The sequence below is a fragment of the Haplochromis burtoni genome, unplaced genomic scaffold (genome assembly GCF_018398535.1).
Source record: "Haplochromis burtoni strain Fernald_Lab_line unplaced genomic scaffold, NCSU_Asbu1 Contig_807, whole genome shotgun sequence".
NCBI classification, from domain to species: Eukaryota; Metazoa; Chordata; class Actinopteri; order Cichliformes; family Cichlidae; genus Haplochromis; species Haplochromis burtoni.
In genome coordinates, this window is record NW_024583168.1 from 65,177 (window position 1) to 88,156 (window position 22,980).

A 22,980-nucleotide genomic window follows, 5' to 3' on the forward strand; every position below is an offset into this window, starting at 1 on the left:
CAGATAGTTGAACTCATCTGAGATTTTTAGTAGATGTTGTCACGGTGGGGTGCGCCGGTGTGAAGATGAGGTAGACCCAAAAGCAGACACGGTGGAGACAGAACTAAGTTTCCAAAAATAAAGTGAGCCTTTATTGTGACTGCTGGCATGAGAAAAATACCAGAGACATACTGAAACTGGGAAAACTAAGGAGACTAAAACACTGTGTAAACTAAAAGACTATGACACTCTGTGAAAGAACTATGAAAAACTATACATGCAAACTTACTAGGAATGCTATGAAACACAGTGAAACAATGAGGGAAAACTATGAAATCTGTGGTGAGGATAACAGACGATCTGACAAAGACTGAACTGAAACACACAGACTAAATACCCACAGGGATGATTAGGGGAAATGGAAACACATGAGGGAGAACAGCTGACACACATAAACCTAATGACAGGACCGGGGATGTGAAACTGAACACAATGAACAAAGAACTCTTTCAAAATAAAACAGGAAACATGGAGAAGTAGACATGACAAACTTGACAATGAGAGCCATACAGACCAGAAATATGACAGATAAGACACATACAACAATGAGGGGAACTTGGACACAGGGGTGATAACACAAGGGGAACCTGATAAACCATGAACTAAAACTGTAAACTAGGCATGACGAACTTAACTAGAAAACTGAAAAGAAACTGGAATACAGATGAAAAAACAAAATAACATGGAACTCAGAAACACTGGGTGGCCTGACCCAGGACCATGACAGATGTACCCATGGTGCCAATTTGAAAATCCCATGTTGCCTTGTTCTCAAGTTATCATGTTTACAAAGTTACAAAAATCAAGAAGTCCCCCTTCTTTCTGAAAATTGTTTATTTTTTTTTAAAAATAACTCAACCATTTAATTTTTACTGTTAGATATGCATTATTTTTGTACAGTCCTGTATTTTGCTACCGAAAATGTTCACGCTATTCAAAATCACAGTGAGTTAGAGATTTACCAAGCTAGCTAGTCTATGCTAGCATTGCATAACTCTCTAGCTTCTATCTGTTATTACATTCATAAAATATACCAGAAATAATATGCCAACGTACAAAATGCCAGAAAAAATAAAGTCTTGGCACAAAAAACACTGAGTCAGTTTAGCTGAACACAAATGGGACACAACATGATTAAGTTACAAAAAAAGATAAATAGTTTTACTAGATTGGTAAATGGTTAAACATCTGATAAAAATTTCACAAAATTTATTGAAACTGTCAATTTACAGATACTGTACACTATATAGTCAAAAGTATTCGCTCATCTACCTTCACACTCATATAATCCATTCTGAATCCACAGGTTTTAATATCTCGCCAGCCTACAGTTTACAGCTATAACACCTTCAACTATTGTGGAAAAGTTTTCCACAAGGTTTAGGAGTGTGTTTACGGGAATTTTTGAACATTCTTCCAGAAGTGCATTTGTGGGGTCAGACACTAATGAAAGAGAAGGCCTGGCTCACAGTCTCCGCTCTAATTCATCCCCAAGGTATTCTGTCGGGTTGAGGTGAGGACTCTGTGCAGACCAGTCAACTTCTCACACACCAAACTTGTGTCTTGTGTGAAACTTGTGTGAAAAGCCTACAAGAGTGAAAACAGATATAAGATCCCTTGAAAAATTATATAAATGAAACTTGTATGTTTTGGATACTTACTAAAACAATATATGAAAGTAATGAGAAGGTGGCCACTTTCATGAGTAAATCATATAAGCCTTATATGATTCACTATATGAAGTAGGCCACATCTTATGCAAGTCTTTTATAAGTTTTTACTATTTCTTTTCCATATGGGAAGGGCCTGGGCCCAAGTACCGAAAAACAACCCACACCTTAATCCTCCCTCCACCAAACTTTACTTTAAGTACCGTTAAGTACCGTTCTCCTGGCAACCACCAAATCCAACCTTGTCCACCCGATTGCCAGAGGGAGAAGTGTGTTTCATCACTCCAGAGAACACATCTCCACTGCTTTAGAGTCCAGTGGCTGCGTGCTTTACACCACTGCATCCAGGTTAGATGCAGCTAATCTGACAGCTACATGGCGTTTGGAGATTGATTGACTCTTCAGAAAGTTGTCGACCTCTGTACCTCTGTTTCCACTTTCTTATGATACCACTAACAGTTGACTGTGAAATATCTAGTTGCTAGAAAATTTTATGACTGGACTTGTTGCACACGTGGCATTCTTTCACAGTACTACGCTGGAATTCACTGAGCTCCTGAGAGCGAGCCATTCTTTCACAAATGTTTGTAGAAGCAGTCTGCATGCCTAGGTACTTGATTTCTTTTTTATACCTGTGGCCATGGAAGTGATTGGAACACCTGAACTCAATTATCAAGAAGGGTGAGTTAATACTTTTGGCAGTATAGCATACCTGCTGTAAAGACAGAAAAGTCGCCAGCCTCATTAAAGGGACATATTTGACTGCCGGGCCAGCTAGAAGGTGTGGCTGTGCTGGGCACGGTTTTCTCTCTCATACCTGAGAGGTTTCTTGGAAAAGGATTTGCTGCCAAATATTACATTTTATAACAGCAGTTTATGCTTCACAAACTCTTAAAATTCACTTTTTCTGACATAGTTTTGAGAAATATTTGTAGACCCTTTAGTTAAAATAACAAATATTGTCCAGTTTCTGTTGGTTGTGTCATTGCTCGGCTGTTTTTGCGCACAGCTGGGTTTCTCTGTCTTTGGCCGTATGCAGGATGACAAATCTGTTGTTTTTTTAAAAAAAAAATGACAGTTCAAATTAGGCAAAATTTCCAAAATCAAAATCAAAGACCAGAAGTTCCTTCAATTACTATGAGTGAACAGCTATCAGAGCAGTTAGTGAAATTTCTATGTTACAAAGAGAGTAATATCTCACAGTTTTCCTGACAAACAATAAAAAACAGAAATGTGAACAAGCTAAGCAGCCAGTCTACCTGCGCGCACACACACACACACACACACACACACACACACACACACACACACACACACACACACACACACACACGCTGCGCGGCAGAATGCACCAAAGTAGCTGCTGGCTTGTCACTATCACTGAATTCATTCATCCAACTCCACCTGGGAATGAGACGGACACGTGTGTTTACTCTAGATTCTATTCCCCCCGGGCAAACACACACACAACAGTATTATTCTTGTCTCCTGGCTGAGAAGAGGCAACCTTGAGGAAGCCGGTGAAGCTGAATAAATAGTGGCATCCAAACACACGTGTACACATGTATGCAAATACACCCATACACACACCTAAACAAACAGCAATGGCAGAATCACACACTAAGCAGCTCTCATTACCAGCAGGCACAATAAGCTGATGTCCAGAAACACAGAAGGACTACACTGCAGCCCAGCGAGACTGGAAGGACAAACCAGCAAGCCAGACACACACACGCTATGCTAATGTCTCCAACTGCATGTCCAGTAAAGCTTTTTTGATTTTGCAAAAAAAAAAAAAAACACAGATAAAATTCCTATGTGTAAATGTTTAAACATCATACAGGCTCACATAAATCTCTAATTTTAACCAGAGCAGAAAAGATGAGATTGGTTAAAAATGGGAGGCTGATGGACAGCTCTGGATTCTGTTTGTTTGTCACAACCCGAGCAGCATCAGCAGTTTCCTATTGGTTCCTTTTGTTCGACTGACGTAGATAAAGCACGAGAGAGCGTGTGTAAGTGGTCAGCACAGAAGGCAGTAGAAAGAAAAACACTGGCAGAGTGACATGATGTCAGGGGAAAAAAAAGCCAAATTTATAAATAACTCTTTATTTTGCATTTATATACAGTTTAACCAGTCTTTTTATACACAACTTTCCAGTTTATGTGGTAGAGCTTCATGCTTTTTCTTTCTGAATTGAAGTTAAATGGAGCTGTCTTTCCATGTGTTCATGCTAGGCTGTAACTCAGCACATCCCAGCTGATCTCTAAAAACATCCAAATCTGGGATTTTGTCTTGGTGTCTTAAAAGTTAAGTCAATGTCCGATGGTGTCCCCATCTCATATGTTATGTTCAGATAAAATTAATCTGTAATAGTAGTACTGCAGATTTTGGTGTCGGTGTGATACCATGTAAATACAGGGCCAGTGTTGCCAATACCAAGACAGATACTTTTACTTTATAAAGGCAGCTTATGTAGGGGAGAGCAATGTGTCATGATTTATGAGATGATCACCATTAATTTGCAAATCCTGAACACATTTTAATGACCACTAAATCAATAAACTTTTTTTCTGTGGGCTACTTATTGAACGTGCCAGAAAGAAACAGTGTATTGATCCTATGGTACTAGCATCGAACCGATACCAATATCAGAGTTGGTATGGATATTATTGATATTTGGATCGTTCCGCACGCCTCTATGTAACAGTAAAGATGGTAGCCTTGGAAATATTTAAAAAAGAAAATGAACAGGTTTAGTTTAGTTTATGTAACTAATACAGTATATGTGCCAAACAGATGTATGTTTATAGTTTCCTTCTCTGACACAGCTTCCTCACAGCGATCAGTAAAGGCCCTCATATCTTATGTACACCTGTACACACTTTACCATGTGCACACATACATGCACGCGCACAGCTAATGACGAGCCCCCCGGCTGACCCGCTGACCCTCATCACAGTAACAAAGAGGCAGATAGCAGCAGCAGGACAATAGGATGAAGAGGTTGCTTAGGGTGACGAGATAAAAGCAGTGACACTAAGGTGATGGAGAGATCAAAAGCGTGACAGGAGGACAACACCAGGAGTAAGGGTTAGAGGAAGTGAATGCACAGAACTCATCTTGGATCTACCCGGCTGGAAAGTGAGATAATTATTTTAGAAATTAAATGAAAATATCTCTGAAGAGAAAAATCACTGTAAAAATCCCTCCACATCCTGTCCTCCATGTGTGCATCAGGCAGGTATTTAGGTGGGTGTATGCTGGGTGAAGACTCCAGAGCATCACTGCTCAGTCAGTCAAACTGGACAGATTATCAGGATAAGAGTAAGAAACAGGCACGTCCATCATTCTGGCTTTCTCCAGCATGAAGACCACACCTTATCATCTCATCACTGTGCTGTCAGCAGCATACTCCCGAACTACACACACACAACCTGTCAATTTGCACTGATAACACGTCCATTATTCTTGGTTCAGTTTGACTGACAACATAAGCGTATTTTTAGGGACACAAAATCACACATTCCTAGCACTGCTTTAGCACCCCTACATGCGTGTTTATTACACATCTGAATTTCACTGTGCACGAACCCCCTCAGCATCGTAGTAGCTGCACCATAAATGTAAAAATCCTTGGCGGCTTCTTTCTTGAGACATAGCATTTACCAGACTTTCAGAAAACTTAACCTCATGGTCTAGGTCAGAGGTCACGATCAGTGACATCTGAACTTGTCTGAGATTTTTAACAGATGCCCCTATTGTATTAATTTAGAAATCCTATGACGCCTTGTTCTTGAGTAATCATGTAATCAAGTTTAAGGCTGAGGACTAAAAATTCTGTTGGGTGTTTGGAAAAGAATCATCTGATCTGAAAAAAAAGCGGACAAAGAAGTTTGCAGTAAATTTTAAATACATAGTTGAGTATAAAGGTTCTTAAAATGTTAATAAGTACTCAGTGTGTCCCCTTCTGCAAGCGCGGCACATGTCCACACGATAGTCAAACTCGTCCCATACTCCAGGTTTGCGAATTTGAGATGAACGAACCTGACCTGATGAACCTGACCTGTATCTCCTCCCCATGTCACTCTCATACCATCTCTCCCAGGGTCTTCAGTCTCTGCTGAGGCTGGAAATCACAGAAGATCAATCCTTAATTGTTTCTCACGAAGCTATAGCTTGCATCCTAGTCCCCCATTCCCGCCCACAAGTCACTACTCCATCATTTACTGTTAAATTAATGGATTTATTATAGTAATATTTTTCAAATAAAATGCAATTATAGAAATAAATTATATACGTTTATTTTCATCGAATTTACATTTTTACATTAAATTTTCATCATATTTAATGGTGCAATAATTGTTTACGAATTGAAAAAAATAAAGCAGGGTCATTTTGTAACTTTATGAAATGGTGGTGAGTTATTGTCTGTCCGTTTTCACATTTTATGCAACAGAATATTCCTGGGACTATAAATAAGTCAACTGAGAAGGAGTTTAATGCCTTCTGTATCATTTGTATTGTCCTGTACTTTTTTTTTTTTTAAGTACGTGAGGAAGTTTTAGGTATTGTCGGACAGTCTCTTTCACACAGTAATCCAAACCTTATACTTTCCCCTGAAAGATGTACTCATTTAACAAGAGCCCACAGTCTCACCTTGGAAAATGACTCGCTGAGTTTTAAATAGTTTAGCACTGTTGTCTGATTATCATATATCAGGCAGGAGGAGCTAAAACTGCATGCTCCTGATCTGTAGTCAGCTTCATCGACTTCCTCTTTACCCCAAATTGGCTGAGGCAGATGATCGTCCACCTTGAGCCTGGTTCTGCTGGAGGTTTCTTTTTGTTACGAGATTTTGTTCCTTTCTGTTATCACTACATACTTGATCAAAGGGAATCGTTTGTTTTCGATCCATAACACTGCAAAGTACCTTGAGATTATTGTTGTTGTGAATTGGCATGCCATGAATTAAATGTATTCAATGGATCTCTGGGTATTAGCCACTGCACTGACCTCATCCAAACTACATGCACATTGTTAAACTGAAGGGTTCAATTGGATTGTTCACTGAGGGAAACCAATATTTCTACTGAGCCTGTATTAAACATTATAGATTTCCTCCTGTGGAGAATCTATAACTCAAGTGTTTATCTCACTGAAAGCTCACACACACACACACACACACACACACACACACACACACACACACACACCGTCAGCCCTGGAAAGACTGAAAGAAGAAAAACTTTTTATAGAATAGCAATCTGATCAAAAAATAAAAGGTGGGCGAAAATTGTTTAACCTCCTAAGACCTGAACTCTTTCATGGCATGCATTTTTAATTTCTCTTTGATATTTGGGCATATTGGGACCTGATGAATGTAAAAACAAAGAATCACCAGATTTTTTTTTTTTGCAGTATAATGTCCTCGCAAGTGGATATCAGGTCCTTGTAGAGCAAAATTTAGTATTTTGGTCAAGACAACCTAAAATGTGATGTCCACATATGTGGACGCCAGGTCCTAGGAGGTTAAATGCAATTTTATCTTGAATCTCATCATTTTGATTTTAATAGTAAAGTTAAAATGAAAATGTTTAAAATGGACCCTTTGCAGTATGTTTTAAGTTTCAGTTTGATCTGATGAACTAACAGTATGATGCTCGTTGCACATCATACTGAATTGGAAGAATGGGCTGCAAAAACAGCTTGATTAGAGCCATCGGAATCACCTGATCTGTGTCTGGATTCTTCATATAAAAGGATGTAGAGAAACAGAATTGTCTGTCGAGGTTCAAATTTCAATGCTTATACAATTCTTACCTTTGGGAAGTACTTCAGCACCATGAAGGAGCCCTTCTCTCTTTAGAGATGTTTGAGTTGTTTTTGCTTTTAGCTTCAGCGTTGACCGTCACAAGATGTTTGTCCTAGAAAAAGGGGATAGATGCGAGAAGATGGTTATTCATGCACAAACTGCAAAGCCACTTACTGGAGTACCTTAAGTATTTGGGCTTAAACACAGCCTCTTTTCAGATGAAAAGAGGAAATAGAAAGGACCAAAGCCTGGAGTCAATGAATCAGTGAAGGAAAAAATGAGGTGGGATGAAAGCAGCCACATGATGCCTCTCAAACACTCTGGATGAAATTTTTCAACCTGGCATGATTTCGTTTTTGCAAAGTTTGATCAGCTACCACGTTTACCACATTTTGACATCAGATAAAAATATGACACTGTTGAAGAGGCAGCACTGTCAATTTTTTCACCTGCTGTCATCTCTCAGCCTTGAGCAAAGTTATTTGCTTTAGTTGGGAATTGTCAGATCAGGGACAAGAATGACAAAGAGTGAATAAACAGTGATTCCTGCAAAGACAAAGTATTAAATCGTTCACACAAAGCTTCAGGTCAAAAATGTCTCTTCCGCAGTGGTGAGTTTGTGCTTGTGTTGTTCTGATGGTCAGGTACAGATGCAACTTTAAGATCTCTGCATTTTACTTACATAACACATTTGTAAATGTTGCAGATATGAACAATAGATTCTAATATGTACTCTATAGACTGCTACACAACAGGTTTGATCTTAGTTTGAATTATTTTACAGACATTTTTCAAGAAACTCAAACACCGTCTCTAAATAATTAACAGACATTCAGCTGAAAATATCACAAATATTAACATTTTGTAGTTAATATTACATCGCGTCATGTCAGAGTGCTTCATGGCTTAACTCGTTAGCCCTTGTTATGTCCCCATGTTGGTCCCAAGAGTAAACAAATTAACATGAAGAGAGTGTTTGAGTCAGCTTGAAATGGTTTAATGATGAGATGTTAAAAAGGAAGCATAAATTTACTTCAGGGAGAGCCAAGGCCAACTTAACTAACAAAACAAAAGAGCATTAACTTTAAACAAAACTCCATCAACTATATAACTTAAGTCAAAAGAAACTTTACAGCACCTCAAGGTGGTGACAGCTCTCCTTTTACGAGCTTCTCTTACCAATGTGACAAAGAACCAATTAATAAAGTAGAATAAGCACAAACAAGCTAATGAGAAGCATAAAAATCTGAACCTAACAAGCATAAAGCAAAGCCTAACAGTGCATTAACCACACCTACATATGTCCTGGAGGGCATCCATTGGCTGCAGGACTCAAACCCTGGCCAATGACATGAAAGGCAGAACCTGGAAAACCTAGACCTGAAAGCAGCATGGTAAACATGACCCTTTACATACACATTACATTGGTTTTAAGTGAATGTACAAGCCCTGAACGTACTTTGTAGGTGAATTGTGAATGTGGGCCGACCGTGGTTCAGCGGGTTGGGAAGCTCATCTTGTAACTGGAAGGTTACCGGTTCGATCCCCTGCTCTGTCTGTCTTGGTAGTTGTGTCCTTGGGCAAGACACTTCACCCTGCCGCCTACTGGTTTTGGCCAGAGGGGCCGATGGCGCGATATGGCAGCCTCGCTTCTGTCAGTCTGCCCCTGGGCAGCTGTGGCTACAACTGTAGCTGCCTCCACCAGTGTGTGAATGAATAGTGGTATTGTAAAGCACTTTGAGTCTCGAAAAGCGCTATATAAATGCAATCCATTATTATTAATTAAGCTGTACTACTGTTTATCTAATGAACTGTGGGACAAGCCTAGCTGTAAATGTCAACCTCCAAGTTCTTCCTCATAGGGAGTCCTCCACTTGTTTAGCTTTTCTCTGTATTATTGGTGGTTCTTTACCTTACAATATAAAGCGCTTTTAGATTGTCTTTCCTTAAATCAGAGAAAGTCCGTTTCTAATGAAATGAACCTGTTCATGTTTCTGCTGGATGGCAGTTTAACAGACATGTCCACCGTCTCAATCACCTCATCACCACAATGCCTCTCTCTGCCTCTCTTAGTTTTCTCTCTCTCATACTGGCACCCTCTCCTCTTATATCACGAATTTTCTCTGCCACTCTTCTCTACTACTAATACACTCTAACACAAACACGTCCTCAACAAAAGGTTCATTCATAACCTTGCCATTTTCTACTTCTCCCCCTCTACTGTCTCACTCCCTCGTCTCTACCTCCATCCTCTCAAGGTCTCGGAGAATAATGGCAGATAGCAGATTAGCATTCGCCTCTTTGCGATGTGGTTTGACTCACAAACACACATGTGGGTACATGCAGACTACTGCAAGGCTGCTTGCCAACACAGAGATAATAAATGTGAAACAATTATCACTGTGGAGCTGTTAAACTAATCTGTGACCACACGGACACACACGGGTAGTTATTAATCTGTATATAAGCCTATGAAAGACTGTCACATCACATTCTGTGAAGTTTAGTTTTCTGAATGTGTGACCCCGAGTAAAATGTAATGCAGTGTGGCACCATGTCAAAGATTAAAATAAGCACTATTGTCCATTTCACTGACCCATCACGGTTGTATGGAGTGACACATCAGTGTCCAATGTAGTGGTTTATGTGCAAGTACACCATCAACACTGACACAAATACAAGAAAACAGCCTTTGAATAGCTGCCCACTGCAGTGACCACTATGTGTGGAAGGGTTAAAAGGAGTTTAGATGGCTTTTACATCTGACTAGGATGCCTCCCTCCTGCATGCCTTCTAGATGTTTAAGAGGGCAGTCCCAGGACATGCTGGAGAGATTGCGCTCGGCTTGCTTAGGAGCACTCTGGTGTCCTACGTGAAGAGGTACAGGAGTGGGCTGGAGAGAGGGGTTTCTTGGCGTGTCAGCTTTGACTGCAGCCCCGTGAAGCAGACAGGAAATGGCTACGTGGTCATCAGATGTCTCAGTGTAGAGTTTCAGTGCCTCACAATGACCAAAATGTCATTCAGAATATTTCCCACCCCGAAAAGAATAAACAGAGTTATTTTCAAATCTGTTTTGTCGTTGCTTATTTGACCTGTCTCCTCTTCTCCTCTCTCTCCAAAATTCCTTTTAATATCTCACAGATGGTTTCACTCATTAAATAGAAAAGTAAATCAATAGCATGTCGATTAGTTTCTGACAACCCTCTCGTGCGTGTGTTTATACATCTTTGTGACGACAGATAATTGGCATGCCACTATATTTGTGGGGTCCAACAGTCACTTAGGGGGACAAAATGCTCATCCCCAGGAGTTTGAAGGCAGTTTTGAGGCTCAAAATGTGGTTTTAGTGTCAGGGTTACAGTTAGGTTATGGGTAGGTATGGGCTAAGGGTTAGGATTAGGCATTCATTTTTGATGGTTAAAGTCAGTGTAAGCTGCTGGGGAAGCATTATGTCAATTAGATGTCCTCGCTAAGATATGAGTGTGTGTGTGTGTGTGAGCAAGAGAAAAAACTGATGGTATTATTCAGCCAACAACCTCTTTAACACACACACACACCCACACACACACACACACACACACACACACACACACAAACACACACACACACACACACACACACACACACTATGAAAGCGACAAAGACGCTGGGGGAAACGATTGATGGTTATCAGCCCCTGTAGGAAATTAAAGGGATGGTCCAGTGTTAATATTTAGATATGCAGATTGGTGACAGAGGCTTCTCTCGCTGTCTGTCAAGCATGTGCACACCACCAACCCACCCTCCCATTCATACAGACGCACACACAAACACGTGCACAACTACCTATAGGTACAGGTAAACTGAGTGGTGTGTATCAGTGTGGAACTGCAAATGGGATGAGCAGCTTGATTAATCTGTGTGACATGAATACCAAATCAGAGGCTAAAAAGTGTGCGTCCATGTCTGAGTGAGTGCAAATTGATGTGATGATGATGGATGTGTGTATGCATGATGCAAATATAATAATAACAACATCAAACTTTGTTTATATAGAACTTTTCCCAACAATAATGTGCTTCACAGAAAGACTTTTTTTTAAATCCAAGAAATAGTTAAAAACGCAGCAAATACAGACTATGAAATATTCATGAAAGCTTCATGATAAGCATTTTAAGAAGAGATATGAAAAGATAATAAGGAAGTTACCATTCTGGTCTGAATGGGGGCTCTAATACCAAAAGTCTGCTGGGGTTTGTTTGCTAGCCAAGACCTCAGAATAACCAGCAGCACCCCACTCACCAATCCAAGTAAGCACCCAGGCCCATTAGGGATTAATAAGTCATAGAAATTCTTAAGAACTAGGCCATTATATGCTTAAAATTAATTGGTCGTGCCTTTTTAAATCTTAAAAAGGCACGACTGGACACTTTTTAATGTAAGCATCAAATCAGAGCGTGGTGTTAAAATAACTCTGAGATTTTTAGCAGTTTGACAGCTTTGATCAATGAACCAAGTTTACTGTAGGCCAGGGTACTGGAATTTTACGAATTACTAATACTGTAGTTTTCTCATGACTCTTTTTTGTAAAGTTATGTGACAGCTAGCATTTAGGCAGGTGAACACAGTATCAAGGCTTCTGGAGTTGTTTGAGGGGGAGGGACATAACTGTGTGCCATCTGCATAGCTGTGGTGAGTGATATTATCTCTATTAATGATCTGGTTGAAGGGAAGAAATATACTGAAAATAAAAGTAGACTAAGGACAGAGCCTTAAACTACTAAAACTGTATCAATTCTTTCATCTTCCAGGAAATGCCTGGATACTCTCACCCAATGAGGCTGGGTATTGTTGTGCACCAGGAGGAATCCAGGACCCACTGCAACAGCGGAGGGTCTGACAGTTGCTCCAAGGATTTCATCCTGACACCTAATGGCAGTCAGGGTGCTGTTGCCTAGCTTGTAGAGGTCTATGCATTACTCCATGGATATGCCTCCCCAGTCCATCACTGACACATGCTTACCAATGTTACAGGCAGCATAACTTTCTCCATAGCTTCTTCTGATTCTTTCATGTCTAACATGTGCTCAGGGTGAGATTTGAGGAACTGGTGATATAGAAAACTACTATTGGCAAAATTACATTTTGTTTTACAAGTAAGCAGTTTTTGGTGGAAAGGAACTAAAATGGGAATTAATCACACAATGTTTGATCTAGTGTTCCCTGTCAGTCCTAGCAGCTGATTAGTGGCAGTCCAGTAATGATCACTAGGATTAGATCATATTAGATTAGGAGATAAAGATCTTTTACTGATATTTGTACCCACTAGGTCTCCATAGAACTCAGCAACTTCTTTGTCTGAGCATTGATGCTGTTACAGGAACCAGGGAAAATGAAAATGTCACTTCCAGGCAAGAATTTGCAAACATGTTCACAAATAGAAAATGAAAATGACCCCCTTTGGTGCACTGCTTATCTTTACTGTGTGAGTTTCTATATGTTTCCTTAAAAAAAAAACCTCTGCATGGCTGCGTACAGTGACTGTAAAGAAACATGAGCGACACATTTAGACAGAGAGACACAAAGTGAGTGAGAGAACATGAGTGAAGTGATTCAGAGGAGTGGTGATAAGGCGAACTGAAAAGAAAGTGAGTTCAGGCCACAATGTTGTTATTACAGATTGATATACTCTTCAGGTCCCCTTTATTCAAACAGCTCACCTCTCAAAATCAGATGCTCAAAGCTCTTTTGATGACTACTTTGAGCTGAATGTGTGTTATTACAGGTATTACATGAAATTGCCCGTGTTAGGTGAAGGGGATTATGGTGCTTTTGGGTCAATACTTCCTCTGAGCTGTTTGGCTGCTGGAGCTGAGGAGCGATTAGGCTTTTGTCTGTCAATCCGACTTCATAGCGGCGATTATCACACAGACACACACCACATACACGTAACCACCACCTATCAGCACACATACTCGTGCAGTGATTACGGCCTTAGGTATATCAGGCCCATTCAGTATGCTGAGAGGTGTCAGATCTAGTGGAACTGGAGCTGTAACACATGCACGCTCAGTTTGTTGGCTGCAGGAAGGGTGACAGGTGAAAGATGAAAGTGGAGTGCTGAGCTGAAATGAAGACTTGACAAGCTAAAACGTTAAGGGAAAAAAAAAATCCAGTTTACAGGTTATTACTACAGGTACTTCTTTCATATTTTCTAAGCTTCTCTGAATGTACTTTCCCAAAAAGGTGATAGATTTTAATTCCATAAGAAGTCCTAATTTTTCTTTAGTCACTTTACTGCATGTAGAACTATAATCTAATTACTGCAGAAGTTTCAGTGATGAATTTTACACGTTTGGTTAGAATAAATAATAATTATTTATATCTATGCTACTCCATTATGGTAAAAGATATTCAATCTGAAAGAGCCCCAGTACATAGAAACAGAAACATATACATAAACATATATGTATATGTTTCATCTCCATTTTCCTGATTTTCAAATTTCATGTAGAGTAGAAATAAATATATGTTCCTAGTTAAATTTAAAAGAAAAATGCTAGTTTATGAAATGACATCACATATGCTGGGGAATTTCAGTGTCAGGCACTGACCAGCAGCTTGCACATCAGCTCAAATGGACCAAACTACACAGGCAAACAGCCCAGAGATCCCCTTAACTGAACCCTGCAGCTTAAAGAGAGAAATCACAGTGTGCACCATAGAATATTCTCTTCACTTTCGTCACTTCTGCTAATGTTGTTAGGATACGCGCAATAAACTATGTTAAAAAAAATCAGAAAGTTACCTTGCATATTTATAACAGCAGGTAAAACAACCAGCTTTGCATCTGTCAAATATCTGTATGGGAAATGCTGGGAATTTACTGGTGACAGATTTATTTGGAGGACTGAAACAATGTTCAAAAACGTGTCAGCAGAAGCAGAGATATCCTGACTTTTAGATCCTGCTGTGAGGTGAGCTACTGAAGAACTGGATCTTTTTGTTAAAGCCTTGCTGCCAGGTAAACGGCCTTTTTCATGAAAAGGTTAAAGTCTCAAGTTCAAGCAGAGATTATTTTCTGCGACTTAACAAAGCACCTCTGAAGCCTTTTATTTACACAGGCTCTGTGTTACTGCCAAGACTGCTATACTGATCCTGATGTGTATTATTTGTATTTATTTATTATTTATCTGACAACAGAATCTGTGATTATATTACTTAAAATTAAGAAATTGGCATTTTGGATTAAATATACCAATTAAAATGTAGCCTGTGATGGAACACAGCAGTTTTCTTTTGGGATTAATAAATGACTGACTATCTGTGGACACAAACTAATTATTATTAATTAACAGTATCAATGAAGTAATTTGGGGTCTATTAACTTTATCTGCTGTGGTTCCATTTTTTTCCACAATAATTTTTCACAAAACCGATCTGGATAAATGCGATAATGAAGTGATGCTGTTTTTTTTCTTTTAAAGCTTTTCATTTTTGAGTCTATTAACGTACTTTTGTAAGTGCCTCTTGTATTCATACAGCACAAGCTAGAGCAGAGCGATGTTATTAGGGGGCCTAGTCAGCCTCACAGTAGGGGCTGAGCTGACTGGGTATGGTGATTTCCACTTTACTTTTGTGTGGGTTAATGAAAAAAAACTGAAAAACCCTGAGCCTAATGGGATTTGGTGATAAGAAATTACCAGCGCCAGGTCCTTCTCCTTTGTCTCTTGCTGGGAGTTCAGTGGCTCAGCCAATAAGAGAGCTCAGGGCCACGGTTACCGTAGAGACGAGAGAACACAGGCCACGGCGTCGCCATGGTAAACAGGGGAGCTGTTTGTCAAAGTTCTTTTGATACACACACTCAGAGACACACAGAGTACTGTACGTACACGAGTGAAGCCTGTATCCAACGCTCCTTTTTTCCAAACTGCTGCAATTCAGAAGTTTAATTTAGGGACAAATTCAAATGGATACAAATGCAAAAACTGTATATAGTTACAGGCAGGTATTCATCTCAATACTTTAGGGGCTAAAACTGCATTCCTGTAATAACAATGAACTCTCACTGTTAGATTACAGTAATTTACTAGAATATCGCTTTTTTAGCTTGTTACTGTTATTTTACAGTTTCTTACTGTGAAAAGAAAAGTAGTGTACAATGCCATAGAGAATATGAGGCTTCCAGTGTGATACTGTCAGCTGTTTGACTGCCTTTCCTACTGCAATCTCCATGAGCAGTATCACTGCTTAACATAACTACACTTTGGATTCGGATTCTTCTCTTTTGTGAACTATCAGCAGCATTGTGACAATTCCCCTAATCACGCCAAGGTTACTGATATGCTGCTGTATTTGACATTTTAACACATGCTAGCCAGACTTTCAAAAATCTGAGCTGTGCAAATCCTGGAAACCACATCAAACATGTAAAAGATTCAAAGTATAAGGAAAAAATGGTGGCGTACACTTCTAAACACTTCTAAATTTGAACTTTTACATTTATATTAGTCTTTGCAATTATCAAAAGAAAAATACAGTATTATACCATAAAAATGTACAATATGGTTCCTTAAAGCTGTAAGTGTTTACTATAAGGGTTTTTTTTTGTTTAAAATCAATTTTGGGCACTATTAGGGCTCTGTACTGTATAAAGTTGCAAAACAAATAACCCACATCTACATACTAATACACTACTACTAATAGAGATTTCGGTTAGAGTTGCAGCTTTAGGGTATAAAACATTTTCTACATATTCACTATATTCATGTAACAACTGGATTTTATATTCAGTTTAGTAAAAATAACTGTAACAGACTACTCTATCAAACTATAGTCATATCACTTTGGGGGCATACACAAAAAAATTTTTAAACGTGTTCCCCTATTTGGGTGTTCTGTTGACAAAACAGGCTATTTTTAGAAATCTTTTACAATTACACAAAATGGGAAAATGAAGCTAGCTTTTGATATTTTGGCACCTTTTAATTTAGATTACAATCAAAGGAGGATGAATGATGAACAGTCAGTTGAATCATCCTCAATTCTTTACATACCGTACAGGCAGCATTCATATTTTAAACTCGGAAAACCGACAGAGTGCTGCATTTTCAATCATTCAGTCTTTTTTCGTCACTGTGAGACATTAGGCTCTGATTTCTGTGGTGTTTTTGGCCCGTGTTTTTCTTTTTAACTCGGGAGGCCGCAGAGCTGAGCTGAATAACACAATGACAACAATAGAAGAGAGCATAAACCGAGCAAATGGGCGAGTGAGCAAGGGAACGAGATAGTAAGAGAGAGAAAAAGAGAGAAAAACGCTCTTTGGCTTGCCTGCTCCTGCAGTGCGTCAGCTCTATGGCGAAGTGGAAAACAAGCAAATTACAGAGCACAGACGCAAAGACAGTGGCCTTGTCATTTCAACCTGCCAGTAAGGATTTCCTAAATTACCAGTAGTGCACTGGGAGGGCTGCCCTATAGCTTGTCTGCCGCTCCAGCAAAGAGAGAGACGGCAATCTTTCTGTGAAGGTTAGAGCACTGCAAGACATGAAGCCAGTGAAGTAGTGAGCACTGTCAGGTGCCCTGAGCTCATCAGTAATCATGCAGTGTGGAAGTAACTAAATAAATACATTTACTCAAGTACTCTAATGCAGTTTTGAACTGCAGTATAACTCCTCAGTTAAATTTTATTCTTGTGAATGTTATTCTTGTGAATGTATTCCACTATGAGTTTAAAACACTGAACACATCTTATCATAATGGACATTAATTACCTGCTAGCACGATATGCCATTAATTGCTTGCTACCAAACTACTTTGAGAGCAATTAGCTAACAGCTAGTTGCTAGCTAACTAAGTAGCTTTTAATCAGGCATTAAGGTTACATGTTACTAGCCCATATTTCTAGTATTTTCGGCTTCACTGTAGAGTAATTTAGTAATAAATGTGTCATTAGATGGTTGGAAAAATGCAGCAGTTGTTGTTCTTGTTATAAAATGTATCTGAGCTGAACCAACATGAATAACCGGTAGGTTTTCTCTGCAAATACAAGTAATAGGAAAAGTATATCTTAAAAATGTAAATAAGAGCCAAACAACCAGGAATTTAAGTGTTCCAGATTAACGTTCTAGCACTTATATATAATGTCCTAAATGCATTTTGAGTCAGATATTTGAGCTGTACATGATGGTTTGCTAAATAAATTTTATTAAACATCTTGCAAACAAAACTGAAGTACATTAAGTTTGTATTATTCTAAGGTTGTATGAACATATTAGACAGTTTAATGCAGGCTGTTTAGTACTGTGAAGAAGAAGACAGTGATGCACTGTGTTGGACTGGTAGGGTAGCAGACATCAACTGATATTTGTAGTAATGATGTTGATTTACTCACAGAATTCTACTTCTTATATTAGCTTTGTTCTGTGTGGGGGTTGGAAATCAAGCATATAGCTCATGAAACATCTGTTTATATTTTAGTTGGATAAATCCACAAAGAGCGGTGAATGTGAAGCAGCAGCACACGTCACCTGATCACAGTCACTACATAAAGAAAAATATGCTGAAGCTCACAACACAGTTTGTCCTGACTTATTTCAGAGTAATTCTTTTTCCCATGCTCGCCGCTACACCCAGTCTTAGGGTTCCCCCACCTACCAAAATCCTGCAAACAACATAATAACATAAACAGTTTTTAGCATGACTACTCACTGACTGTTAGACCAGCTCTGGTGGAAAGATAATAACCAGAATAATCTACTGAAAATTTCTATTAGCTTTCCACTGTTTTGAAAAGATGAAAGGGAAACTCAAAAACAGATTATGTCCAACTCTAAAAATCTCAAAAGGAAGCTATTGAATTAGTGAATAATGATTCTAATTTCCTGCGTCATTATGCTATGGCCCATTGCTTATATAGTAAAGAACTGAGGAGAGTAAAATGGACAAAAGCTTGAATTTATGTCACAATGAAAAAAAAAATATTTAAAAGTGAATATTGTTACTGTTGCAGCAGCAGAGAGTGAATGCTAGTAATTTCGCATTGTAGGAAAAATGACAAGACATGAATGGGCCTTGTAAAAAATGTAACACACACACACACCACAGAGGCAGCCCTACAGTAATGACATTTAAATGGCTCATTTGAAGATAAAAGGCCTGCTGACATCAAATGGATCCTTGTTATCATAATAGCAAACAACTAACAAGAAATGAAGCAGCATAAAAAGACATGCCTCATATTTGTCTCCATGAATACAATAACTAAGCAAACAAATATTGTTAACAAACAGCGATCTAAACTGTCTATTCACATGAACACATTATGCGAGTGTTTGCCAATTTATCCTTCACCAATAGCTGAAGGAAATTAGTGCGCATTACAACCAACTCTCCAAAGGTTTTCAATTAATTTCTGTAAACACGCATGACAAAACATAGTGCTGGCATTATAAAGACTGGATTTTTGTCAGCAAACAAAATCCAGATTAGAAAAGGAGATTCATTAGGCATGGCATGTTGTTTCGAGAATGAGACCCAAATTAACCAAAACATCATGAATGGCTCTTTACAGCTGTTTAATTAACACTTATAGACCCTCTACAGGAGCTAACATTCGCAAATATTTTTTCGACCAATACTCTGAGTCAATAGATCCTCCCTTAGAGCTGGACTTTAAACACCCAAAAGCTAAAAGTAAAGCATAAAGACCAAGGCTTGTTTTATAGTAGTGCATAATTTAATACATCTAAAATGAGAAAAAGCACCATTAGAGCTAAAAGTGTTTTGTTTTTTTAACAGATGCTGACTTTGTGGGCTTTAATGGTAAAGATTTCTCCATATATGTAGTACCTTTGGGTGGAGCTGTAAGCAAACTTGGCATTTTTAGATTGCTTCATGAAAGTTCTGTTCCTCAAAGGTCAAATACACCGCAACCACAAACAAGTAGAACAGTGATGCAAAAATACACAAAACACAAAAGAAGTTGATTAAAACACAACAGAAGTTGATTAAAACACAACGGAAGTGTTTTTAGGGACGTAATAATGCGACCAGACAGCTGTGAAAGTGACTGAAACCTAAAGATGTGGAGGATTGCACTGAGGCATTTGTCAGTGTTCTGAGGGAGAAAAAGATGTGAGGTAATGTGTTTTTCTATCACATAAGCAGTGTTGGGTGAGTTACTTTAAATCAGTAACTTAGTTACATTACTAGTTACTTCTATCAAAAGTAACTCAGTTACTTCAAGTTACTCGTTACTTTTAAAGTAACTAGTTACTAGGGAAAGTAACTTTGGTTTTACTCAGAATTCTCTTGTTAATGTGTTGCTTCTGTAACTGGATACCCAGCAAGATTGCCAGTCTTCTAGCTTGCTTACTTGCCACAAGTGCACTGTGCCACCTACCAATATAAAGGAAAACATAATGCGCATATTTCCACGAGAGAAATCCCACGCCTGGACCGTCGTTGACCGCCGCCATGATTCTAGCCTACGTCACAGCGTCATGTGCACTTTTTACATCCAACACGAAAACTGCAGTCGCGGTGCTTCGATTGTACTCAGAACTTGCAAATTCTGCCTTCCGAATATGTAAGAAGATGTAGGAAACACCAGACTGCAGATGAGCTGCATACAGGGTTGAACTGAGACAAGAAATCGGCCCGGGCGTTTTGACTAGAGACCGGCCCACCATTATAGGAAAAATCATAAAGGCAGATGTGCAGCGTAATGACAGAATAACTGCAGCTGTGTGTCTTTTTCATTGTAGCTGAAGTACGGGACAAACTGCATTCCTTTTCACCTCAATACGAAACGCGTAATATTTTCTCTGAATATCAGACGATTCCGTTTTTTAGGGGACGGTTGGCAACTCTAATAATTAACCTTATGAACAAAATAAAGTTCAACATCAGTAACATCATAGCACCACCCAGCTGTATAGAAACTCGCTAGCTAGTACCCAGTACGAAAAAGTCAGCATAACGAAAATAAACTACACCTTAACTTGGTTTATATCTGACCCAGATAGACTGCAGGTCATAACTTCAGTACACCTGACACTCGGACAAGCGGCCGCCTCGGGTCTCTTCTCCTCCTGCCTCCCCTTTCCCTCATCCACCTGCTGGCCTCCACCACTTGCTAATGTTACTGAATCTGTGGAAGCTCCGCGATAGCCACCACAAGAAGTAATGAATAACGACCCTATCTAAATCCCAGTAATGATTAAGTTAGCGTTACCGTGTTCGTTACCACAATAATAACGTAGTTACTGTAACGCGTTACTTAATAAGGTGTTAGTCCCTACACTGCACATAAGTCATATAATGCTGTAGATACATGTTTGCTGTTAGCTGTTTACTGTTAGCTTGTCACTTCCACAGCTGTTCCTTCAGGTTATTGTCTCCTCAAAAAGATTTTTCTCTACTTTTGTTTTGTTTTGTGTGCTTTTACAGCATTTTTCTATTTCCTGACATTTTCTTAGGTTCCAGTGCATTTGACCTATCAGGGGCACCTGAAAGGTCATAACCATATAATACCCTAGTAATATCATGGTAACAACAGTGGTTGGCGCATGACATGCACCGATGTCAGATGCCAGACCAACAACTGAAGAAGTCAAACATGCAGTCCATGCGCTAGAGAATGGGATATCACCCGGGCTGGACCAATTCATTGCAGAGGCAATCAAAACTGGAGGAAACATCCTCCTTTCTCGACTTCATGGACTAATTCAATAGATCTGGAGAACAGACGAGAGACTATTCTCTCATCCCACTTCAGAAGAAAGGCAACACCCGTGAATGCAAGAACTATCGTGGAATTAGCCTTCTTTCCATTGCTGGTAAGGTCTTTATGAAAATCATTCAGTCGCACCTAAAAAAGCATCATAAGCAGTCAAGCGGAGAAGACCAAGCCGGCTTTTGACCAATGGCCACTGTCTGTTTCACTGAAGACCAATCTGCAACTAAATTGATGTTCGCAGATGACAGCGCCATCTTTGCCGAAAATGACGCAGAGGCTACAGACATCTTACACGACGTCGCCCAATTTGCCATATGGCCTGGTGTTTGGACTATAGTCAGACCCTGCTCCCATCATCAGTGATGATCCTCAGTGATTGTTTTGTAATCTGTTGGGTTTGACACTGAAGTTGATGTTTGCTGTCTGTGTAAAGTTGAGGCAGATGGGGAAGTTGCAGATTTGCTGTTGATCAGAAAGAAAAGGTACATAATGGGGCATAAAAGATAATGTACTATATCAAAGCAAAGCAATGGGCTGAGTTGCAGATTTTTCTTTTATTGTACCTTGTAAATCTTTTCTACGTACCCAATTATGGTGGGTGCAGATTTCTAGTCTTTTGAAGGTGGCTTTTGAGATTTTCAGGAGCTGTAACAAATACTACTGCATAATTAGTGTTGGAAATTTCCATTTCCTGCTGTTGTTTGGCTGTCTCTGTCCCACACTTGTTTTGTATTGATTGTTCATGATAATCTGGATTATGAGGTTCAACAATGCAGCTACAATCTTTATTATAATTTAGTGTCTTTATAAATGCTACTTTTTTCCCCTTTTCATTTTCATTTAAATTGATTGAGAAGGTCTGTTGCAAGTCAAAAGTAAAAAAGCACAGCACAACCTGTGCTTGAACCTTAATTTTCAGCCAAAAGCAATCTGCCCACAAGCAAATATTAGATTTTAACATTTCTTCAGGGAGAAATAACATCATGTTTTAAACACAGCAGCGACATCAGTGCCACCGGTAAGTAACAGAAGGACTGTGGTGTTCTGACCTTGGATGCTTGCTTTAAAAAGCTTTATTTGGATAAATCAGCCACATTTTCAAAATCTCAATTTCTTGTGGACAAAAATTCCTAAGTATAAAGAAGAGAAAGTATGGGAGATGGGGCCCGGTGTTGTTTTATAATTTGTTTGGTTTTGACCAATCAGCTGCTTTCTTTTGATTTTTCTTACTGTTAAAAAGTTTGCTCACACACAGAACGGAGACCTATACGCATTCAATTGCTTCTCAGCTTCCGTTTCATCTTTTTCATCAGTGTCATCATCCTCTCTTTTTCTCTTTCCCATCATTCATCATTTTTTCAGCTCCTTCCTCCCCCTTTCCTCCCCTCTCGGAGGGTCTAGCTGTAATAGGCAGGTAATTTCCCCCCTATTACAAGATAGTACATTAGTATCTCCCTGCACTATTTACACAAGTTAGCGGTCCAACCAAGCCATTTACAGAGGATCATTATAGCATGTGGTGTCCCGATACGCTTGGGAATTCCAAGATGAAATGATGGCTTGAATGCATTATCCCATGAGTGTGTATGTGAGCAAGGAAGCGAGGGAGAGATCAAGGCAGGATCACACAATAGATCCTTTTAAAAGCCCAGCCCAAGATATATGATACTATTAAGATTTTTGAGTACCAATTACACCACCACTACCTTAAGTGGTATTCCAGCCATTCAATTTTGAT

At 39.2% G+C, this 22,980-nt stretch overlaps 1 long non-coding RNA gene across 1 annotated transcript in view; it reads right to left on the reverse strand.

Moving 5' to 3' along the window:
* The window catches only part of LOC121812772, a 94,087-nt gene that overhangs the window by 15,049 nt on the left and 56,058 nt on the right, over nt 1-22,980 (reverse strand). The window contains exon 2 of the long non-coding RNA XR_006053319.1: nt 7,534-7,637. This is a non-coding gene — a long non-coding RNA (uncharacterized LOC121812772). The remainder of the gene's footprint in view (nt 1-7,533; nt 7,638-22,980) is intronic.